Source organism: Gavia stellata, chromosome 2 (genome assembly GCF_030936135.1).
Source record: "Gavia stellata isolate bGavSte3 chromosome 2, bGavSte3.hap2, whole genome shotgun sequence".
Lineage (NCBI taxonomy): Eukaryota > Metazoa > Chordata > Aves > Gaviiformes > Gaviidae > Gavia > Gavia stellata.
In genome coordinates this window covers 53,996,991-54,020,138 of record NC_082595.1, presented here as the reverse complement: position 1 = coordinate 54,020,138, position 23,148 = coordinate 53,996,991, and the positions used below count along the sequence as shown (strand labels likewise).

The window sequence follows — 23,148 nt, the reverse complement described above, 5'->3', positions numbered from 1 at the left end:
TGAAGTAGGACATTTCTTGAAATCTTTCCTAGCTCTTTTCCTGTAAGTCAGTGCCCAAGCTATTAAGCAGTCAGTTGCAGATTAATTTAAGTGAGCACTGCTAACCTTGCATTTTTGTCTGCCTACTCTGAGATTATGTCCATTTCAGGTTGTTGCAGAAAGTTTCTGCTCCCTGTTCCTTCTGTAGGATAGATGCCTGAAAGATCTCTGCAGCCAGCTCCCAGTGCCCATTAAGAACCAGTTCCTCTGATTCTCATGGGGCTCAGTGGAAAAGCCCTCATACCATCCGCTATGCACAGTAACAGACTGAAAACTCTTGCTGGGAAACTCTGTATTTGGTCAGACTCAGAAAATGGCTTACCAGTTGTTGCTCAGAAAACACTTTGAGGAGCTGTGAAAGGATGCCTTTATATAAATTCAGAAGAAATGTTTTGCCTGTCAGAACCAATTAGCATGAAAAACGTTATCTGGTGTCTAAATGAAATTACAGATGTGTAAGACTCTTTCTTCTTAAACCAGAGTGTTTTTGCAGATAAGCTGCTTGTTTCTCCTGCCCCCTCTTTTTCTCTCTCCTTCTTCCTTCCCTCAGCAGCCTTCCTAGTGAAACACAAAATATCCATTGACTCTGATACTGAAAAACACACAACTTCTGCAGTAACACCTTATCCATTCACTGGAAATTTTATCTTACAGTATTTTGTCTGAAAGGCTGATTTAATTGCAAAACCTGACACTGGTCAAACTGAGGGGTTTCATTTATTTATTTATTTGGCCTTCAGCTCCCTTTTGCTCTCATAACCATTAGGACAAGACTGAATGTCATTTTTATTCAGAGAAATCCCCTTTAAAATGGAACAAACCCACTCGAAATCTTCCAAAGTAGTTGAAAAAGGAAATAATTTGACAATGGTGTTCTTAAATCCATCTTCCATGGCAGCTTTTGCCGTGAAGGGTGGGAAGTACCTGAGAGCTGGGAGAAGAGCGGATGAGACCTTCAGCCTCCAACTTCTTTAGGAGGTGATGGGTTTGAAATCTGAGCAGGAGAAGGGTCGGCAGCTTGTGTGGGTGCCCGGTCTGCCTTGCTGGCATATGCAGGTCAGTGTGAGAGAAGGGCGAGTGGAGGCTAAAGGGGATGCCTGAAGGGGATGGAGTTTTGCTTAAGATGCAGTAAACCCTCCAGCTGTGCTTTTCAGAGCCCAATCTCTGCTGCACTGTATCAATGCATGTTAATAATGAATTAACTTGTGTGTGTACAGGACTTTGTATTTACTTTACTAAGAGAGTGTACGTAATGTCAAAAAGCATAGTAAATTTGAGGCTGCTGTTAGGTTTTTAAATGCTGGTGAAGGCTTGTTTTGGTTCCTTAGGTTATTATAGTTGAGGTCTTCCGAGAGCAAGTGAGGTGGAGGGTTTTGGGTAATTTTGGCCAGGCTTTAGAGACGTCTGAAAGCAGCATCTTCCGAGCAGAGATCATAACCCTAGGCAGAGTTGTGCGGTAGCTCCAAGTCCTGTGATGAATGTCATGGATACTTGGTTCTCATCGGGTATTTTTTCTAGTGCCAAGGTTGCCGCTTTGAGAGTTGGATGATCATTGCCTTGAAACGGAGCAGTGGGCAGGAGGAGTAGGCTTGGCACTATCTGAAAATCTGATGCCTGCCATGAAGACAGAATAGAAATTATGGAGTGCCCAGATTCTTGATCACTCTTACCTGAAAAGTGCCCGTGGCACTGTCCATTCGTGGCAGCAGCTGTGTGCTGGTGATGCTGTAGGTTGTGTGATGAGCTCCAAAAAAGGGTTCTGTGTTTCCATCACAGCTTTTTTTGTTGTTTTGAGATACTACGTTTATACTACAGAAAGCTTACTTAACATAGTTTGTGATAAAAACAAATAGACTAGGAATCCGAGGACAGAAATCTCTAATGCAATGTGAGTAGAAATGGAGCTGCCAGTGGGTGCTTGCCAGTTCTCGACTACTGAAGCAGGTGAATTGGGTAGCCTGTGATATGCATGCGTACAGGAAGGTTGTTGAGTCACTAGAGGAAAAAGACAGGGCTGTGTCTCATTTACAAGTCTGGAATCAAGTACAACCATTGTTAAGGATATGCCATTTCAGTGTAGAGGGCTGCTTTGCAAAGATTTCTACCAGGGCTAAATATAGACATTGTGATGCAATGTGAATGTCATGTTTTGCGGTTGTTACAGCAGCCTTTACCCGGACTGGCTTATTAGTCAAAAATAAGCTTCCTTTGCATATGCAAATTTTCATTAGCCTAGACAAAACACTTCATTTGTTATATAGATGTATTCACTTTTATCTTTTATAAATCCCTGTAGGTTGTTTTCATATGTAGTCAGGACCTGATCTGTAAAGTTTCACACACACTAAATCTCTTTTGCTGTGCAGAGCATGAACTTACAGTTGTCTTACAGATCAGTGGGTTTGAATGAATGGGGAACCACAGCATCCTCACCAAGTTGGCTGCAGAATGTGAATCTTCTGCTATCATATTTTGGGAAGCGTTTAAGAAATATGTATAAATACATGTGTGATAGACACAGCTTTTGCAAGACAATCTTTTGAAATGTTTCACTGGAAAGTGTTAGTCACATGTCATCTGGGAAACTGACCCTTCTCAGAGGTCTCAAGCTGGCTATCCTAAGCTTGAGAACTGGTTTTAATGTTTTATTAAAAAGAGGTATGTAGCCTGAAATGTCTTACAATAATTCTCAAATGTTCTATGTATTTATTTTTATGTTGTAGCCTGAAAAAAAACATTGATAGCATATAAATATAAAAGGTGGAGGGAAGAATCTCTGAAATTCCTGTATTGTATTAATAACTTAATACATTAAGCTTTCCTTTATGTAAACTGCTGCTGTGAGATCATGTAACCTTTTCCCATTGTGTGACTCATTGATTGTCTGTATTTTCTATGCATAATTCTTCCTGTGCACGTAACAAAGTTTTTAGCATCAACAAGATGAATATACTGCTCTCTCCCTTATGTACCTTGTAACTAAGAAGTTAACGTACTAGAGAGAAGGACCATTAGATAGATTAGTTTTTAATTTTGTGTGGTGTGTGTCAGTGATTCTTAACTGAGGTCTATTTTAGTGATGCTGACCCTCAGCCTGTAAAGTCAGCGCTTGCTCTCGCTAAGCAAAGTTAGTGCAGAAGACAGTGATTTAGCAGAAAATTCCATGTTAGGATTCCTGAAGCATCTTTCTCACTTCAGCTGTGCATTAAGGAGTCTTCTAAAAAGAAAATACTCTTGTTGCTATGGTGATAAGTTGGAAGATTTATAGGCAGCTTGTTCAGGTTTCTCTCAGAAGAGCTACAGCAGCTGGAAAACATTCCTGCACAAGCAGTTTGTGGCCACGTCGGTCGCATTGCGGAAGGAGCTGCTGGGTGGCAGTTGGAGTACCAGGTGGTGTGGGGTTGTGCAAGAACAGATAGGGAGTAGCATGGGTGGCTGCTGGGAGATAACCTTGGACGAAATGGAAAGAAATAACAAGTTTATATCAAAACAAGTAGCTTTATAAAGCAGGAGCAGTTGACTGTGAAATTGTTATGTTAGCTGTTGCATTATAATACATTATGATCTGAGGTTTTATTTTTTCCTAAGCTTCATCTTGAAAACATGATTCAGTATCTTGTTTCTACGTTTAGGTGTATGCTGGCTTAAAACAAAACAACTTCAGTGGTTTTTGGGGTTTTTTTTCCCTGTTCCTTCTCCTCAGTAAACAACAGTAAAAACTTTATTACCTTTTTTGTTATTCTTGAGAAGATAACCTTGAGATGATGATATGACTGAAGAGTATGCTGTAGGATAATCTTAGTTACCAAGTTACTGATGCAAAGTGTGTGGTTTTTACTGAGTTGTAAGGAATTCTGATATTAAATTAATTTTTTAAAAAATCAAGTTAGCGAGAGAGTTAACTTGTCTGTAGAGGTTGGCTACATCTTAATGTTGTGGATTTTTTCTCTATGCATAGCTTGAAAAAGAAAAGGCAAGCCAAACAAAACACTGAGATTGTCTCTGCCAGTTCCCCTGGATCTCCTGTTTCCAAAACACCTTCTGAGAAAGATGATGAAAGTAAAGTTATTTTGGAGCAAATCAGTTCCTCTGAAGACAACTGTAAATTTGCTGGGGAAAAGGAAACTGCTCCAGACAAAGAAAAGAAAAAGAAAAAATACAATCAACTGAAAGACATCAGACGCACAGAACTTAAAAGATACTATAGTACTGGTGAGTTATGTTAATGCTATAGTATTTTGAAATATGTTTGTTTTGATAGCTTGTTAACATACTCTTCTCATATTCTGTAGGCCTTCCTTAAAAGGATAATCGACTTTGGATATCCTTCCTGTAAAAACAAACAAAATTACGTAATTCTGAATATCATCTGCTTCTAACTTCAACATTGCAGGTCTCAAAAAAATATGTATTTCTTGTTTCTCAGTTCTAAAACTCAGTGTTGTTATAGGCAACAGTTAAGTTTATTATTGCATTTTATTTTAATTATTTTTAAGATTTGTCTTCATTGTCTTAAGGCATTGGGGTTCAGGGTTTTTTGGTGGGATTATTTGTTTCAGAAATTGATGTATACTGTTTAAGATTTCAGTCTTAATTCGTATTCATTTTTTTCTGTTGAAGTGTGAACAAGTAAGTAAACCAACTACGTATTTTTAAGTAAGATGTCAAAGGGCTCGTGTAGTGGAAAGCTTGTTTCCCCTTCACCCCCGCAACTGTATCACTACCTCAGTTAATCATAAATATCTTTTTTAGGTTTATTCTATTTTATTTGACTGGTGCGTGCAGAGTAGTCCACACCTGAAGATTGTCTCTTATGAGGCAACACAGGCCTTACAAAAAGAAGATAAATCTTAGAGTAATGTTTCCTGGCAAGCTCAAGAGTTTACAGTGATTTATTGATCAGTCTGTAATTTTTGGCAGGTTTGAATCTGATCAAATTAATAATTTGGATACTAAAAGAAAACTTGCTTCTCTGTCTGTAGTTCTCACCACACTGTTCTTGAAATAAAATCTGTAGAAGGAAAACTGGAGAATCATTAATGAATGAACCTGTGAACTCTTTCTGTTTTGGTAGTGTGCTAATCTTAAAAAACAAACAAACAAACAAAAAAAAAACCCAAAAAAACCAAACACACCAAAATATAAACTTATGTTGCATTCCTAGTAAAGTGCTTCTGCTAAAAGCAGCAATTTATTGTTGGTTTGTACCTAGAGGAATTTGGGGTTTTGTGAGGTAGCTGAATTTTGTTTCTCTAGTGTTTCAATAGGGTTGTGGAAAACACTGTTGGCACTTGCAGTGGCAAGATGGGGAAGCGTGGGGCTGAACGGCATCCCCCTCTCTCTCACTGAAGAGTGTGTCGGGGCTGGCGAGGGAGAACATAAAGCTCTCCAGGTTGTCTTTGGCTTGTGATCCAACAGTCAATACAAACTCAGGTTTTACTAATGTTTGTTTCATAAGTGTTTCCATGTTTCTTGTGGACTGGCGTTGCGGGGGTGACTTGAAAAGCTACTGGCTGTCATGCAGGTGTGCAAAGCCTCTGGGTTCTGCAGAAATACAGAATTTCTCTTGATAAAAACAGTAATGCTGCTGTTGAGCTGAGCACAGACCCGGCTGACAAAATCCATAGAAAGAGAAACTCCTTTGTTATTTAAATGCCTGCTTTTGGTTGTTCCTAATTAAAGACTTTTACCCAACTGGAGCATCAAAATTGTGGAAGTGAAAGTTCAAAGAGAGACGGAAAACAGTTGATTGTGAAACAAGTGCAATAGCTCCATGTTCCCTATGCAACTCTCAAACTCATTTCAGTGGAATTGTTAGTTGCCGTAGTATTAGTCTGCATATCTTACGCCTGCCTTCATCCACTGTAGCTGGCAGTGGCTACCTGCTCAGCCGTTTGTTACTGCTGCGCTCCTGAAAGCTGCTGCCTTCGCTAACATCCTGAGCAGTTTCTGAGAGCTCTCCGTACAACCGTAGCAGCCTGTAAGAACTGGACTTGTTTAAATAGTTAGCCTGCACCTGCATGCGGCAGAGGACTAAACCATCCATCTTGCTGAGCTGTGTTCTGCCCGAAGGTGTGCATTCAGCAGTTCCCTGCTGGAAGATGTTGTTAGCTGCAGTGGTGGGAAAGTACTGCCAAATCTGTAAAGACTTTATTTGTTAATTGTTGATATGCTTTCGTATGAAACTGGCTGAGAGGGATTACCATGCATAAACATCTGTATTCATTATTTAATATTATGGATGCATATACCTCTTTTTTTTTTCTTCCACATGATTTTTTCCCCTCTGAGTTGTCCCTTTATTGATGTTTCTGAGGTGCTCTGACTAAAATAGTCTGTCTCTCTCTCTGTCTTACTTATAGTTAACTATTTTTCTAGCTGTGTTTGCACAAGGGCTTGGAGGTTTTCTTTGATGGTTGTTTCATCCCAATTACCCAGCTTTGACTTAATGTCTAGAACTTTAAGAAAATCTGATGCAGGAATTACTAATTCTTTTTCTAAATGCATTCTGCACTTTGCCAAAGTGCTGGGTTTTCCTAGTCAGAAGAAAAATGCATTAGCTGTAGCAAGTCTTGCATATTATCATCTGTGTTGATACGATGATGCATACATACTTTATTTTGTGCCTTAATGGAGGTATTGTCATAAGATGCTTTGAGCCGAGAAGGGTTGTGTCTGTCAGTCTAACAGAATGAAGACCCCTGTCCTCTGAATAATTTCCCTTTCATATTTTACAGGATTATAAATCCTTCTTCATTGTTCTAAGAGATCAGGGAAGGAACATCACATCTCCCTGTAATTTGTTCCTTGCACACCATGTCACTTCATTAGAAATTTGTGAATGTATTTGCCTTTATGAATTTGTAAATGCTGACAGTGACATCCTTACTCTTTCACTTTGAACGTCATGCCTCTTAATAGATTTATGCAAGGGCTAATACTCTGTCAAAAGGATTTTGTTGACTCAGTAGATCCCTCTGCTCTGGTGGAAAGACTGTAACACAGTTTCTGAAGGCTGCAGAGAACTGGAGGTGGTGGTGCTTCCTGCCAAACTTTGTAGAAAAGAGAGTAGTTAAAAGACTAATCTTATTTGAAGAAGATGGAAGCACAGCGATGGAGGGAGGAGCTCCTCGCCTGGTGTCCACCAAGTGCGGTGTTGCATTGATGCCTGCAGCCGGTGGGTGGCATCGCCGAGCCGAGGAGGAGGAGTTGCAACTCGGGCATCCTCTAGAAGGGGATCCTCCAGCATCCCTCTCCCCAGCCGAGATTGTTCTGTACACCATATCTGCTAGCACTGTGGTGGCACCATTAGAAATAATGTAATGGTATGAGGTATTGATCATTTCTCTTGAGGCACTGCTAAATGGCTGAATAGGTCCTACTGCCAGAAGGTTTCTCTAGTGTAGCCTCATATTTTCCTTTTCTCTTAGCACTTGTATTGTTCTTCAGTGGCTCTATAATTCTGGAATAATTTGTACCATTCAGTCTCCAAATCTCACCCTATAAGACATTGCTTTGCAGATATAGCCCTTGTTTTCTTGCCTCAAAACAACAGAGGTGCCGATACTGCTTGTTGTTCTTTCCTGAGGACCAATGGAAATAACACTCCTTTCTTCTGATTTTTGCCTCATCTCTTGGCTTATGTGGTAATCAGCTTCTTAGCTTTGTCTTACCCTCTCTGCTGTTGTTGCTGCAATAATCTGCTTTCAGACTTCCAAGGGTGTGTCTGTCTGACACAGTGGAATGGTTGCACAGGCACCCTGGCCACTATACCCAGTGCCCAGGATGCTCTCCCCTTCTTGGAATAACCTAGTTGACCTGCTTCTGCAGCTTGGCTGCTTGGTTCAGACACACTTTCTGTGGGAAGCCTGTTTTTGTTGGAAGATGTTGACTTGCTAAGCTTCGATATAATTTTTTATCTTTTTTTTTTTCCCCTCTTACTGTTTTGCTTTTTTCCCCCATGTGTCACAGGCTCTAAAACACTTTCACAAACGTGAGGCGAGTTGCAGGAACCCAGCAGTGGAACTGTAACAGCCCGGAAGCACCAGTTTATTGGCTCTAGGATAGGATGCACATCTCCTGAGATAGACCTGTTAGGGACTCCTATGAGATTAGGAAACTGGGATTCCTGTCAGGAATTGCTAAGATGGATGAAGATGATCGTTTGTGTTTTGCCACTGAAACAGGAAAAAATGTGACCTTCTAAAAGCAGGCAGTGTAACAGTGGTGTAAATTAGGGTCGAGCACAACACTCTGAATTTCATCCATATATTTATACCACCACAATGTAAGGTGTCTTTCTACCAGGTGTGCAGAATATTCCTAGATTCCACTGATTTTTGCTTGAAAATGTAAGCAGTTGGCATATGTGAGGAATTGGTCTCCATTAAAGAATGCATCATAAAGAAAAGCTTGGTTTAGGTGACTTGTCTCACGTCACACAGTTACTTTTATCTCACCAGCAAAATAAAATCCAGTTGACTAGCTTATCATTCTACTCTCTAATCATAAAGCCATCCTTTCTCATTCACTGTATGGTGTTCAATTTCTGCAGCAAGCGAGTGGGAGGTGAGACTAACAAAACCTCTTCTTGTTGTACCTCTGATTTCTGTCCAAAACAAGCAGGAGTCCTAAACGCCACGAAAGGGAAAATGGTGTGTGCCCATTTAATGAGATAGTATATTATATGTTGAACAGGAGGTGCCAGAGTATCTACCCAGAGTCCAGGGGCAGAAAATGGATGCCTTTTTGACTTGTCCTCCCTGCCATCACTCAGGCAGGGGGCCATACGGGAGCAGTGAAGCTTGCATGCAGTTACCAAGCCTCTGAATGTTCTGAGTAGCTGGCCAAGAAGAAATGTTAGTAAATAAAATGGAGAGGGCATAGCAATTTTCATCACCCATAATATGGTGAGATTTGCCCTGACTGGCACAGAACCAGCAGAGGCAGCTCCCATGATACCAGTGGTACTTACTCTGTGTCAAAGTTGAAAGTTGCTTGCAATGCAGTGAAAATTTATAGAAAATATAAATTTAATAAAAAGGCGGGGCACTTACTGAACCCTCTTTGCATAATAGTTAGGTCATTTGCTAAATAGGCTTAATCTGCAGTGGACTTTTCAGTATATATTGAGTTGAAAATTGAAACTTCCTTCTGCTGATGAGTCCTGGCTTTTGTCTTTTGTACTACCTGGTACACTTATTCAACAGTAGGATGCAGTTGAGGACTTAATTAAGGTGCTGGTCATAAAAAGGTAGAGTACATTTAAAAAAATAAGAAAATCCATATAAGTACTGGCTAGTAATTAGCTAACTGTAATCAGCCCTAATCTCTGGGGACTTGATTTGGTCAGCCCTATTTGTGTAGCAAAGTACTCTGTATTCTAAGTAATCCAAATGATTTACAAACTGGACTACTCAGTGGTGTGTTAAGTTGCTTAATACAACAGTAAGAGGAACAGGATCTGAATCTTCCCAAGTTCTGAGACCTTGCTTTAGCCTTTGTGTTTCAGGTTGGCTTCAGACAGCAAAAATGAGAGTAGATATAAGGGGGGTGTGGGGTGAAAAGCGAAATAATTTGTTTCTTCCAGTATCAAAATCTCAAATAAAATTAAAGCAGCATAGGAAGAAGTTGTAATTGCCTGCGCAGAATAAGAAGGGGTTTGGAATAACTTACGTACAAGTGTAAACTGGATGTAGTGGGCAGTGGCTGGTGCGGAAGCTTCAGGCAGTTGGTATATTAGCATTGGTTGCTGAAACCATGTGGAAGGAGTGAGGTGGGCGAGTGACTGAAAAGCAGCTGGTTTCGGATCACTTGTTTTGGAATAAGAATAAATGATCTCGAATCCCAGTGGATCAGTGTTAAGGCCACCAGGTTATATTCAAGCTGGGTTGTTAATTGGTGTTTACTGGAAACTGTCACTCGCAGAAGGGATGCCTTATCCGCAGGCAGGAGAATTTGGTCTGAGCAGTAAGTACCAAAAATAATGCTATTAGCACTGAACTTCTGAAGATTTGGGTGGAAATGTCTTAACGCTGCTTGAGCTTCCCATGTGTGGAATCCTCTTCTAATTTTCATCTTGATGGATAAGCTCGTGTTTGTTGTGAAACTAAGTAGAAGACACAAATAAGCGAAATGTGGTATTTTGTATGTAATCCGTAGGTATTGCCTATCAACACCTGACAATTTGCCTCAAAACCTATTGTTAAGACAGAAGGCTGAGCTCGTTTTTTTAAGTCTGCTGTTAAATGGAAGTGAAGCTATATCAACACAGAAAACCAAATTGTAAACTTGGCCATTGATAGTTAGTAAACTAACGTACGTTTCAAGTTGGAAGTGAGGGAATTGAAATGGGAAAGGACAGAACACGAAAACTGTATCCAGTAACATAAAATTAAAGAGATTTCTTAACTGTGTTAAGAACAAAAGAGAAACAAACAATAATTTTAGCTCATTATGCAATGCTAGCAGTTGAATTTTCAGTAATTTTCTAGTGTGCTTCAGGGCAGCAGGAAGGAGGAAAGGATATAGAAGGAGAATTGATGTATTTGTATCCTCTGGTATGATTTTCTCCACTCAAGCAGTTAGAAATTAAGGTAAACATCAGCTTTATAGATATAATCTCTTTTTTTAATTGGCAGAGCTGCTTTTCTTGTAGGAGTCCTAAGAGTTTCTTGATGAACCTTCTTGATCACTGATGTGGCTTTTCTTCAGTAAGCCTTTAAAAAGGGTTGATACAAGATTTTTATATTTCTTCCTTTAATTTTCAAATAGTCAATCAAGGCCAATTGCATTTGTAAGAATTATGTTGCTGATACTAGGTACTAGTATTTTGTGAGGCCCTTGAGTTTATATTCTAGAACATCATGAGTTTTAAATTTGGACAGTATCTTCCCTCCAGTAGGAAGACTGAACAAGTGTGTTTAGCTCTGAAGGGATCAGTTGCTTGCTGTGTGTGATTTAATGCTTTTATAGGTGGGGGGAAAAAGTACCCATCACATTTGTACCAAGTTGTAAGAATTGTAAGCAGCACAGGTTACCAATGCTGAGTTATGTGAATTGATTGGTAATGTGAGCATAGGCAAGTTACATGTTTTAAAGGTAGGTTGTAGAACAAAGATTTCCAGGGTGAGGGGCCTGTTAACTCTGAAAAATTACTTGGGGTACTTGATGTGCATATTTACCTGAGCATAAACTTGCAGAACATCACTCTGGAGGAAAAAAAAAAATAGTGCAGGTACTTGGAATTTTTATGCAAAGGAGTAATGGGAATTATGGTGTGACTGCTGCTGAGCCACTACATCCAAGCCTGCTGTCCGTGATTCTAGGGTGAAGAAGTGCTAGAGGGGCTGTAGGAATGGCCATGCTGTTTCAGACCAGGGCCCATTTAGTGCAGCATTTGTTCTCCCATAAAGGCCACACCTGGATGTCTGGGGAAGATTAAGAACCCAGTGAATTTTGTAAAATTACCCGCACTAATATTCTCCTGTCCTCTGACAATTTTCAGCTATTGGGGATCTTCTGAGCTGCTTGTAGTTTGTGCATTTAGAGAGCGTTCTTCTGTATGCTTACCTTGTCTCTCCCTGGGCCTGTGCAGGTTTCTACAATTTCTTTTGCTAAAGAGTAAAAAGCTTTGCTACCATTTGCAAGAAGAGCAGCCTTGCTCCTGGTGGCTGTAGTTCTTGTAGAAGAAACTCAATAGTCAATCCCTACTCACCATCTCCAAGCTTCCTATGATTGTTTTTTTGTTCTCTTCTCTTAACAAAATACCTCGCTTCCATAATTTCCTTTCCAGGTTGAAGAACTTCAGTATTCGTTACCTGTAAGCTGTTTCATGGCTTTGCTTGTCCTTGTTATCCTTCTCAGAACCTCCAGGACCCAGGATGCTGGGACAGGGGATGTTTTTGCTCTTAACTCAGATTTTCTGACTTGATGTACTATAAGCTCTGTTTAGCACAGGTTGGGGAGGAAGCAAATTTTTTGGGACCAGAGGGAGTTGTGAGAGACACCTTCAGTTACAACTGTTTTTGAGGGTAAAAAAAAAAATCAGGGATACGTTTTTAAGAGCGACAATAATTATTGAGGTAGAAAATTAAAAAGGGTTACAGTGAAATTTCTGTCACTGGGGAAAAAATACCAGGATTGTATATTTTCTAAAAGTTACGTTCTACTATAGCAGTTACTCAAAGTAAGATTTAAGATAGTGACGTCTTGTGATCTGTTCTGCAAAGGTCAGGCTAGGGAATGAGATGACTGGTGTTTGATCAGCTAAAACTGTTGTCACTGCTGGAAGAACCAGATGTGTTTCCAAGGGCTGTCTGTTTTCCCAGGACCTGAATTTTCAGGAAGAGCGAGCACTTACATTCTTAATTATATTTAAATGCAGATGCACTTCACGTCTCTGAAAAGTGGCCCCCGGAGGAAGGGAGGAAAGCTGTGGAGCCATTGGTCACATAGCGCACTGTGACGCTGTGGCAGTGTATGTGTGCAGGAGGGGAGAGGGAAGCGTGCTGGGAGAATTAATGAAGAGAGTTGTCATACTTGTTCCGGGGATAATGAAGGGAAATATGTCCACATGGTTAGCGAGTCCTTCACTTCCAGGATCTGCTGGCTCATCATGTTTGGGGAAGTCTGAACTTTCCTAGGTCGTGCCAGCTGCACGTTGGGTCTTGTGTTTGTTGAGCACGGGTGTGCTGTGAAGTTACTCATGAGTGCCTGCAGGGGATGTGCAGCTCCTTGGAGGTGATTTTTGGTAGCGTATCTTGTCCTGGGGGAAAGGGTTGGACTCTCTTACAGGTTTGTTCTCTTCAACGTTTCCTGGGAGGGCTATCGACCAGGCAGACTAGATCCTTTGCTTCTTCCCCCACCCAGGTTTCCAGGACCCATGCCCCCGGGGGCATCAGTGCCATACTCTGTCTCCCCTGCCCAGTGACTCCCTGTAGCTCTCTGGGGATCTCTGCCCACAGGGAAGAGGCAGAATATTCTCTTTGTAGTTTCAGACATGAGGTTTACATTTGTAAGATTCTTATCTCTTTAAGGCAGGAATATTCATAAGCCAAGTACATAATTAGTGTGATATAGTGCATTTGAAATCATATTGCAAATCTTTTGGGCTCCAAGCAGAGACATGAGGGAGTCATTCTCAGGGAGTCTGCGTAACTCAAGCCTCATTTCCTCAAGGCAGGCTTTTAATTTCTCTTCTTCAACAAGTTCCCATATTGTGCTTGAAATACACTATTGGAAGTTAACCGAAATGCTCTGAAAAGCAAAACTCCTTTCACCTGCATTTAAATAATAACACAAAGTTAAGTCAGATCTCTTATTTTGTAACACTCTGTCCCACCTTTCCACATGGATGTTTCTTCATGTCTTATCAGTCTGTCGTGATGTCTGCGATGCGACTTGTCAGGTCACGCTTGGGATCAGCAGCATATAGAAAAGAGCAACTCAGTTTATACGGCTCCTGAGGATCTGCATGATGAAGTGCTGGCAGTCAGCAACACATCAGATGTTGATGTCATCTCTTTACACGAAAATAGGGCATATGTCCCATGTCTTTAGAGTCTTTGTGATTTTCGTCTGTATTTTTAACCTATGACCTTGTAATCACCACCCAATAGACATGGCAGTACAGCACGTGATTTGAAGAGACGTCCTGGTTGACTGACATGGCATAGCCTTCCCAGGCAAGCTGCTGTGTGTTCGAGCAGCAAAATGAATGAAGGAAAACAACATGTGTAGTGTTAACAGTTTTCTAAAATGCACATGTTGTCTTTTGTGATGCTTAAGTATTCCGTCCCTCAGCCCTGCTCTGTTGATGGCTGATTTTCCTCACTCTGTATTGTCTTTGAGTCCTGATGTAGTAGATAGTCAGAAATTTTATGCTGGTACTTTTGTGATAGATGCATTTAGGTACTGACAGTTACCTGGAAGAGATTCACAGGTAATGCTGACAGACCACAGAAAGACCAGTGAGCAGCTTTTCATCCACCCATCTCCAAAATGCTCCTGAGCCTACTTACACCCAAAGTGAGTAAAAATTCACTGAACCTTCTTTTTCTGCATCCCCTCATCTCTTGAAATAATCACCCACCCTTTTTACCTCCATCTTTGCATAAGAAAGGCAGTGTGAAAGCTCTCCTTCCTGTACCTGGATTTTCTTCAGTAACTGAAAACAGGATGTAGAATTTGCATAAGAATTGGGTTCCTGACCACACAGTTAGATACCAGGTGTCTGAACAGCTTGTCTGGGCAAGTGACAGAAAATAAGAATGACCTTATCTATCTGATCTACGGATACGTGTGGCTTTCTTCTTGCAGTTCCCAGTAATGCAGCGTATTTCTGTAGTGCGTTCAAAGATTGACATAATTCAGCGATGCTGTGTGGTTTGATCCAGTCTGAGTTGATAGCACAAACACTTGTGTGGAGTATACATCTGCAGGTGACCAGCTTAGCCAGAAAAGCTCTTTCATATGCAGTGAATAATGGGGAAAAATGCTATACAGGGGAGCACTTACCAGATACCTTATTACTGTCATTATCAAACTGAAAAATGTAGAGGGTTTTTTCCCCCTGATTTTAAAGAAAACTAGGGAGAGTAATTTGTTTTGGTTTTTTTCATGCAATTCACCTTGCTATTTTTTGGGGGCATAGACTTCTCTTAAGTCTGTGATCACTGTTGCAATGTGGTAAGACAGCTAAGACCCCACTGGCTGATAAGTCTGGCAAAGCACAAAATTAATTTTGTCCTGCAGCTCCACCTGGCTTTATCAGTGCACCCAAGAGGGCCTTTCTCAAATATACATAACACAAATACACAAGGAGAGCAGGATATTTTAGAGGTAGACTGTCAAATGCAGGGATCTTGGGGCAGATTGAATGGTCTTGACCTAGAAACTGGAAGAAGTGACATCAGATGGTATGAACATCTTCTAATCTTGAGTCTGTGCATTTCTTTTATATGAGTAAAGCTGAACTCTGGATGGGGAGGAGGTTTCTGGATGCTGAGTCTGTGAATTGTCTTAGGCAAGTTGGTATTCTGTGGAAGGCTGACTTAACATTGTGTATTTGTATAACGCTAGTCATGCTAGTGGGGTACTAGATGATAGTGTTGCCAAAGAATCTGGAGGATATAATAATGCAGTTTTGGGGTTCTTGTTGTGTACATACCCAGCGTACCCAGCAAGTTGGTAGCAGCCCATGCTGAAGTTCCTATTGCTGCATCTTTGCTTTTGCTGTTATTTGTACTTCTCAGGTTGAAGGTAGCATGTGTACCTGCACACTGTGTAATTACTTCCCTGATAGTTGGTAGTTATTGTAGCCAGACATCCATTGCTTGCAGGCTGTCTTTTGTATAGCTGATAAATGTGGTTCATAAACTTTTGCTCTGAAGGAGGATAAAGCAATTAGCTGAAGATGTTGTATTTGGCTGCTGACAACCGTTAGTCTAAGGTGGTGCTGATGCGAAGTAGGACTTTGGTCTGTCTTGTGGATAGCTCAGGTGAACAACATGCTCCCAAGTCCATCTTACACAGGCTGTTGGAGGTTGATGAAATAGCAGTGGGGAGAGACAGTTATCAGTAGTAAATGAAAAGTAGGTCAGGAAGAGTTCACAGTTTTGATGACACCATGAAGTAGTTATCCAGAGCATGTGGGAACAAGCTCCTGTCACAGAAATGATGATCATTTCTATTGTTACAGGCATGTCAGTATTTCCCTGCGACTATTCAGGGCCAGAATAAATATATGGTTACAAGTACTTCTACAGTAAGTATAGTTAGATCATGTATGCAAAATGTGAGCGAGCACTTGTAAATACTTTCGCATGTGAAATTTTCTGTGGATTTCCTTTTGAATGTCACACGTAGAGCTTTGTGTAATAAGATCTGCTTTTATTTCACCACTGCTTTGTCTGTATGCAGGAGTGTGCAGGACACCTGGCTGTAGAAATTATCACACATGTCTTTGTATCCAGACAGCATTAGTGGGAACTAAAGACAACCTTCAGAAAAAGAATTGTGATAACATATATCAGACATAGGATTGATAATGAAGAGAGAAAACAATTAACTGTCCTTTTCTAAAGGAAAGAATAGTTAAGACCTGGATCTACCACCCAACTGCTGTAGCTGTGATTGGGGCTGGTTTTTTCAGACACTCCTACCGTTCCTCATTCCCATCCCCTCATTCTCCCCCTGTCCTGTTCCTCCCTTTCCTCTCTCATCCTCAGTGCTGACACCAAGCTTGGTTAAATGCCACCTTGCCCTGGGAGGTTGCGGCAGGTTGGGATGGGGTGAGAGTTAATAGATTATTGTATGATGAACAGAAACTAAAGCTAGGAAACTATTTACTGTTTTAAAGCATAGTCCAAAAGATTAAGCTCCCCATAAGTGAGGAACTGAAAACTTGTTTTTATACGATCATATGGATAGATCCAAATTGTACACTGTTGCATTTTGAAATAGTGTTGCTCAGGCTAAAACTTCACATATGAATGTGATTCATGGTGAAGAGCACTCTATAAAATGTATGAAAAGGTAATAGGAGGAAGATTAACTCTGCCGTTAGGAGGTATAGCTTGTAATTCCATGATGCTTATATTACCAGTTTATTCATGGTACTAGAGGAGCTGCTTGTATCTTGGATCTTCTTCTCTGCTATAGTAACAGTCATATAATTCCTTAGAGATAGCAATGGTAGTATAATTCCTTATAGAGACTAAACTGGTCATGCTCCATTTTAAAATTAATGAGAGCTTCCTTCCCTCTTATATCTGTTACTCCTCCTTACTGCTCTCTTGTCAGCCAACTTATTCGTTGCCATCTGAATCTTTCTGGTTGTCCCTCGCAATCTTTAAGAGTAATAAGTAGTTTTCATGTGTCTAAAATGGTTTTCTTTTTAAAATTTCTTCCTTAAAGTGGCCCAGGCTAGATTTGGGCTACATCCGTGTGTCTGGTGACTATAGTTTTCTTAGGCAATAGTTTAGAAGTACAGCTGAGTGCTATGAAGAGCTTGGTGTTCCACAATGTGAATTCACACCTTGCTGCCACTGAATGGAGAGGTCTTGTGCTTCCTCCCCCTGCTCGGAACTACATTTTTTCCCTCCCTCTCAACTGGCAGCGGCATTTAGCTGACCACAAGGTAAGATGAGTCAACTCACTAGACCAACAAAGAAAAAAATTGAGATAATTGATTATTTTTCTCAGTTGAGTGCTCCCTCTGTGGGATCAGGTGGGAGCCAGAGTCCAAGGTAGAAAGAGATGTGAGAACAGCTCCTCTCCTCTTCTCTTAGGAGCTATTAATTTGGCTCGTGAAACCATACCCTTGTATCTGTCCTGAAGAAGAATTGGGTGTCACTGTCACTGCTGAATAATGTGAGATTGAAGGAATCCAGAGCACAAAAGCTGTACACGTCTTTGTGGTCTAACTTTATAAATCTTTTGACACTTCAATCCTGGATATCTTTGTATAATTGTACTGCATTACACAAAAACTTTTTTTCTGCCTTAAGTAAGCTATGCTTAAAAGTAAGCTACCAAACTGATTTCCTAGGCCACTGCACCTTCGCTGAAGTCAATTCAGTAGCTGTGTGGGTTTTGTTCCTACTGCATCCCCTAAACCCAAATCAAATGATTCTTGTTGTGCAATTCTTTCATTTTCTTTCAAGAATTTGCATATGGGAGAGTTTGGTTTATCCTGTAAACGCTTTCCTCTACATAAGCAGTATTGACTCTGCTTTTGAGCTCAAGGTGTTATACGGTTACTTTTAGTTACTTAATATGCTCTAAATACCCTCTAATTTAAGAGCTGTGCTCATTTTTTTTTTTTTCCCCCCATTCTCCAGAGTATTCTCCTTTTGTGCAAGGAAAATTGCTTTACCCAGTTTAGGTTTTGAATTCCTGTACCGCTTTTATTTCTGCCTTTCATTTGCATAGCTGCCTTGAACAAACGTAAATTTGGGAACGATATATCTCCTACAAATTTAAAAATACTAACCTGATTTATAATATGAAGTAAGACTACCTCTGCAGTGAAATTCTTTGCCCAGCTGCCATCGTACAGTCTTGGACAAGTCACAGAGGTCTACAGATCTACAGCTTATGTTGAACTTCAGGCATCTGAGCTGTCCCTTTTGGTTTTGACACTACTCTTTACCTGCATTTGGTGTTTTAACAAACACTTTGTAGTGTTACAGCATGGCAGTGTGAACTGTCAGTTCCAATAAATCAAGGAATAAAACTTCAGAATGCTCTAGTGTAAAATCTTCAAGAGGGATGCAGTTACTTCAGAACCCTAAATTGCTCTTGGAACACCTGACCCAGACACTTAGGCAAATCCTACCCAAAATTAAGCAGCAGTTGGTATCTCAACATCAGTTACATCTCCTCCAAGAGCAAAGCCACGTATGATTTAATAATACGATTAACAACTGTTAGGTTTTTGTTCAGTTTCAATATGTATTTCAGCCTTGTGTAAGGAGGTGTTCAGTTGTGTCTGCAAGAACTTTGCTTACAGAAGCATTTCAGTTGCATCATGGGGACTTGGTTTAAAAATTGTATGAACTGTTCCCCAAAATGTGACTAGCAGAAATGAGATTGGTTTTTCTCACCGGTTTTCCTTTTGCATCTTGAAACACGAACCACTCTCTCCTTTGGAGATATGCTCAGGATAATTGCATTTCTGTACATTACATTCCCTATGGACATACAAAATTATTTCTTGAAATCTAACTAGCTGTTTAAAAACAGTGTGTGTTATGGGTCTGCCTCAAACCCAAAAGGGAATGTGATCTTTGTTTTGATCCACAGACAGCTGAAGATGGTGTTTGCTCATGCACCCAGTCTATCTCAGAGAGGCTTAGGACACAAAACTTTTGCACAATGTAAGACATTTTCCCCAGCACAAAAGAAAAGCATGTGTAACCAGTTTACTTAAGGGTAAAGACAGACAGATACAATCATTGCAGCTGGGAGCTATTCTGTCCAGCTGATACATATCTTAACTTGTTCCTAATGTGTATTTAGCAGCAAAGCCTGATCCTTGTCAGACCTGAAAAGTGTGTTCGTGGTCCCAAAGACTTCTCTGATTTTTCTACGTGTATTCACTGATCTGTCAGAAACCTGTTACCTCTCACAGTAGCCTTGTCTTACCTATTTTTGGCTACAAGGACCTCCCACCCCTATCTCCATGTTCTCTCCTTCCTTCTTCCCCATGACTCAAATATTCCCATTGCAGATAGGCTGCTTTGCACCTGGAAAAAGGTGGGACAGAGCTCCCTGGGAGTCCCTTTCCCAGGATAAGTGTCACAGGAGCTGGAGGCAGGGGCTGTTCTGCCCATCCGCATCCCCTGTTAGCAGAGGATTGGTTGTGCAGTCTCTGTCAACAAGGCACGTGCATCTAGAATGGCTTTCTCTACAGGCTTGCTGCACTTTTGGCAAACATGACCTATTTCTTAAGTACTGGTCTCTACCTGCAGAAGTACATCTGGTTTTTGTCTGATACAATGTTATTGATTGATCTCAATCCTTCCTATGTCTTCAGACAGCACCTAGAGCAAATGTCAGGAACCCTTCGCCTTTGCCTTTACTGGACATCCTCTGCACGTCCTCCCTGCTCACAGCACTGTGCATCCTCTCCTTTAAACTTCCCTTCTGACTGTAGCGTTCAATATAAAGAGTCTTCTAGTTACCCCTCTTCAGTGCTTCTTTCTGGGTGCCCAGTGACATGCTGCTTCAGCAATACGCTAGTTTCAGTACATTCAGAACATTTCAGCCACTGCCATATTGTTTTCCAGCTGAGATTTAGAGCTAAAGCACTGGTTTGTTGGCTGCATCTCACTGTTTCTTTACAATAATGTGTCAAATTTTCCTCTTGACAGTTGGAGTGCATGAGCTACTTCCCTCTGAAATTGAGTAGTGGGGTTTTTTGTTTTTTTTTTCCTTTTTCCTAAACCTCAGGGACCTTTTAAACTAGATCTTTCTTTCTCTCACTTTTCAAGCAGATCCTCACAAAGGAAACTTTGAATGCAGCAGCGCACATCTTGCCATGTTAAACACAAGAGCTGCTTTGGTGCTTGGAGCTTGGCACTCTTGGTGAGCGCTCATCCCGCTGCCCCTGCAGGGCTTGTGTCTTCTGCTCATGTCCACCTTATTCAAGTGCCAGCAAAAAAGTGGCAGTGTTGGTGCCCTGGACAGTGTCTCCTTGCAAGGTTCCTGGTGGGAGGAACGCTGCTGCAGGGAGGTCCTTTGCCCTTGTTCAGCTGGAGGGCTTTCTGGGCGTTCAGGTACCTCTGCATGTGCCATTGCCTAAAAACATCCCATTGCCCAAGCGTGGGTGATGTCTGTCCTCCAGCCCTGCGCACAGCTGCAGGGGAAGGATGGCAGTGGGTCCTCTGCTGCTTTGACTGTGGTGGGAAAGGGTTGCTTCGCATTTTGGTGCAGCGTATTCAGGTGGTAATAAACTGTTAAACGTGTAACGTGTAGCATCGCTTTGTGCCTCTGCAAAGGAGCTAAAGCCACATCTTGGGGAGGAAGGAGTAAATAAAAAGAGAATATAAGTTCCTTGAAAATATTTGTAGTTTTTCATGTAGAAGCTGCAGTATATGAATATTGCATGAATATCAGTAGCCAAATTCTTATTTAAATGTGCCTTAAAATACCTTCTCCATTTATAGCAGAAGGAGCTACTACCTTTTTTATATCAGTTCTTTGAACTCTTTGTCAGTTTTGTTGAGGTCCTGTATTTTCTGGTGTTCTCTTTATTCCTTTGAAAGACTTGCTTGGAAAATAACTAGTGGAGAATCACAATCAATTTTTATTGAGAACAGAGAAAAGTTGTTCAAGGCGTTGATATTTCAGAATCATGTGCATGGATTTGTATTGATCAGGGAATTGCTATTCTCCTGTGTCAGGAGAAGATTCACTAATGAAGGAGCACAAGTGTGGTCATGATGGGTGACAGCTACCTTTTTGTTTCAAGTGACTTCAGCAGTAGAGAAGGAGGAAGCCAAACAGATAGTATGATTCAGTAGAGGAAAAATATGCAGAAGTAAAGGTGAGGGCTTGGCAGGAGGCTGTGGGAAAAGTGGGAAGCAGAACAGAAAAACAGACACCTGAGATGGTGGGATGTTGTGGGTTTTTTTGTTCGGTTTTGGTTTTTTTCTTCTCCTCTTTTAACATGGTAGCAGTCTGCTACCCAAATCTGAACAGGGAGTGTTTCTGTCTAACTTGCTGCCTTTTTCTCAGGGAGATAGGCCTGATCAGATGGCCAAAAAATCTTTTTATGGATGTGCACCCCAGCTGCTGCAGCTGGCTAAAGGAGGGAATGGGGCTGGGATAATGTCTTTTCCTAGAAGGCTGCTGCAGCCTCTGGGAAGTGCTGGGATGTCAGAGTGGGTGGAGGGTGTCCCAAAACAGGGATCAGGCCCCTGTGGTGGTGGGGTTCACCCATGCTTGACAGGAGCTGAAAGAAAGACTTTTTATTTAAAAAAAGTAATTTTAATGTGAACGCTGTTCAGCTCACTTTGAGAGTCATAAGAAGAGCCAGAAGGGTGCTTGTGGAGACACAATTAAATCATCCTATACACAACTCTGCACATGACGGCATTGCTGAAAGTTATCAAAATGTCAGTCTAGAAAGTAGAAATGGAAAAAAATTGTTCAGATAAACTGATTTGTCTTCTTCCTTCCTCCTCTACTAGCCCAAGCAGGTCTTTCATATTCTTGAAGTCTCTATGTCTCTCTAGAATGACTTAAGTGATACTTATTGTACTCCACCTCTGTCAAGATAGTTGGTATCAGGCCTTGTTCACTGATAAGGGAACTACCGCAGGAAGCCTTGTTTGCTTAATTTCTTATCAGTACTCTGATTAGGTTACTCCAAGTGATAACTGTTCTCCCACAAATTTATTGCATTTCAGATTCTTGTAAGCTCCCTTCAGGTTTTCACTGGTGCTTGGCTAGACTGTAGTAATATAGTTTTATTTCTTCTAACAAATCTGTCATAGAGACATAGGACTGGAATGTTCTAAAACAGCAGTGATGTACTCAGCAATGTGGAAAAATATGACTAGTATTTTTAAGTCATATTTTTAAGGAAAACCTCATTACGTCATTGTACAAATTAATGGGTTTTTTGCATCTTGAAATCTGCATTTGGTTTTCCTTCATCTGAAAAAGGATATAGCAGGAGAAGAAAAACTAACGAGAAGGACAGCCTGTGTGATCAGAGAAATAGGAAAGAGTCTAAAGTATGCTAGCATTAGTCACCCGAAAAAGTGAAATAACTAAGAAGATGTTGGAAATCTGTGACATTGTGAATGATATGTAGAAGGTGAATAAGGACTATTTGTCCACCCTTAAAATAACATTAATTAGGAAGCTCAGTGAAGTTAATCAAGTATAAAGTACAAGAAAGGAAGCACTACTTTATGTAGCACATCACGGTACTGTGTGGTTCATTGGCATAGGACCGGTGTGGAGGTCTTGAAGGGACTGAGCAGTTTACAGAATCACAGAATCACTAAGGTTGGAAAAGACCTGTAAGATCATCAAGTCCAACCATCAACTAACACCACCATGCCCATTAAACCATGTCCCACAATGCCTCGTCCACACGTTCCTTGAACACCTCCAGGGAGGGTGACTCCACCACTTCCCTGGGCAGCTTATTCCAGTGTCTCACCACTCTCTCAGTAAAGAAATTTTTCCTAATATCCAGTCTAAACCTCCCCGGTGCAACTTGAGGCCATTTCCTCTTGTCCTGTCACTCGTCACTTGGGAGAAGAGGCCAACACCCACCTCTCTGCAACTCCCTTTCAGGAGCAGTAAGGTCTCCCCTCAGCCTCTTCCTCTGCAGACTGAACAACCCCAGTTCCCTCAGCCCCTCCTCATAAGACTTGTGCTCCAGACCCCTCAGCAGCTTCGTTGCCCTTCTCTGGACACGCTCCAGCACCTCAATGTCCTTCTTGTAGTGAGGGGCCCAAAACTGAACACAGTATTGGAGGTGCGGCCTCACCAGCACCGAGTACAGGGCACCATCACCTCCCTGCTCCTGCTGGCCACACTATTTCTGATACAGGCCAGGATGCCGTTGGCCTTCTTGGCCACCTG

At 41.2% G+C, this 23,148-nt stretch overlaps 1 protein-coding gene across 2 annotated transcripts in view; it reads left to right on the top strand.

Annotated features, from left to right (window-relative positions):
• The first annotated feature begins 4,004 nt into the window (after positions 1–4,004).
• Positions 4,005–23,148, top strand: part of NCOA7 (nuclear receptor coactivator 7) — a 61,048-nt gene continuing 41,904 nt past the window's right edge. For both annotated transcript variants that reach the window (XM_059828143.1, XM_059828135.1), the window contains exon 1: positions 4,005–4,251. The gene's annotated coding sequence lies outside the window, so the exon portion shown is untranslated. The remainder of the gene's footprint in view (positions 4,252–23,148) is intronic.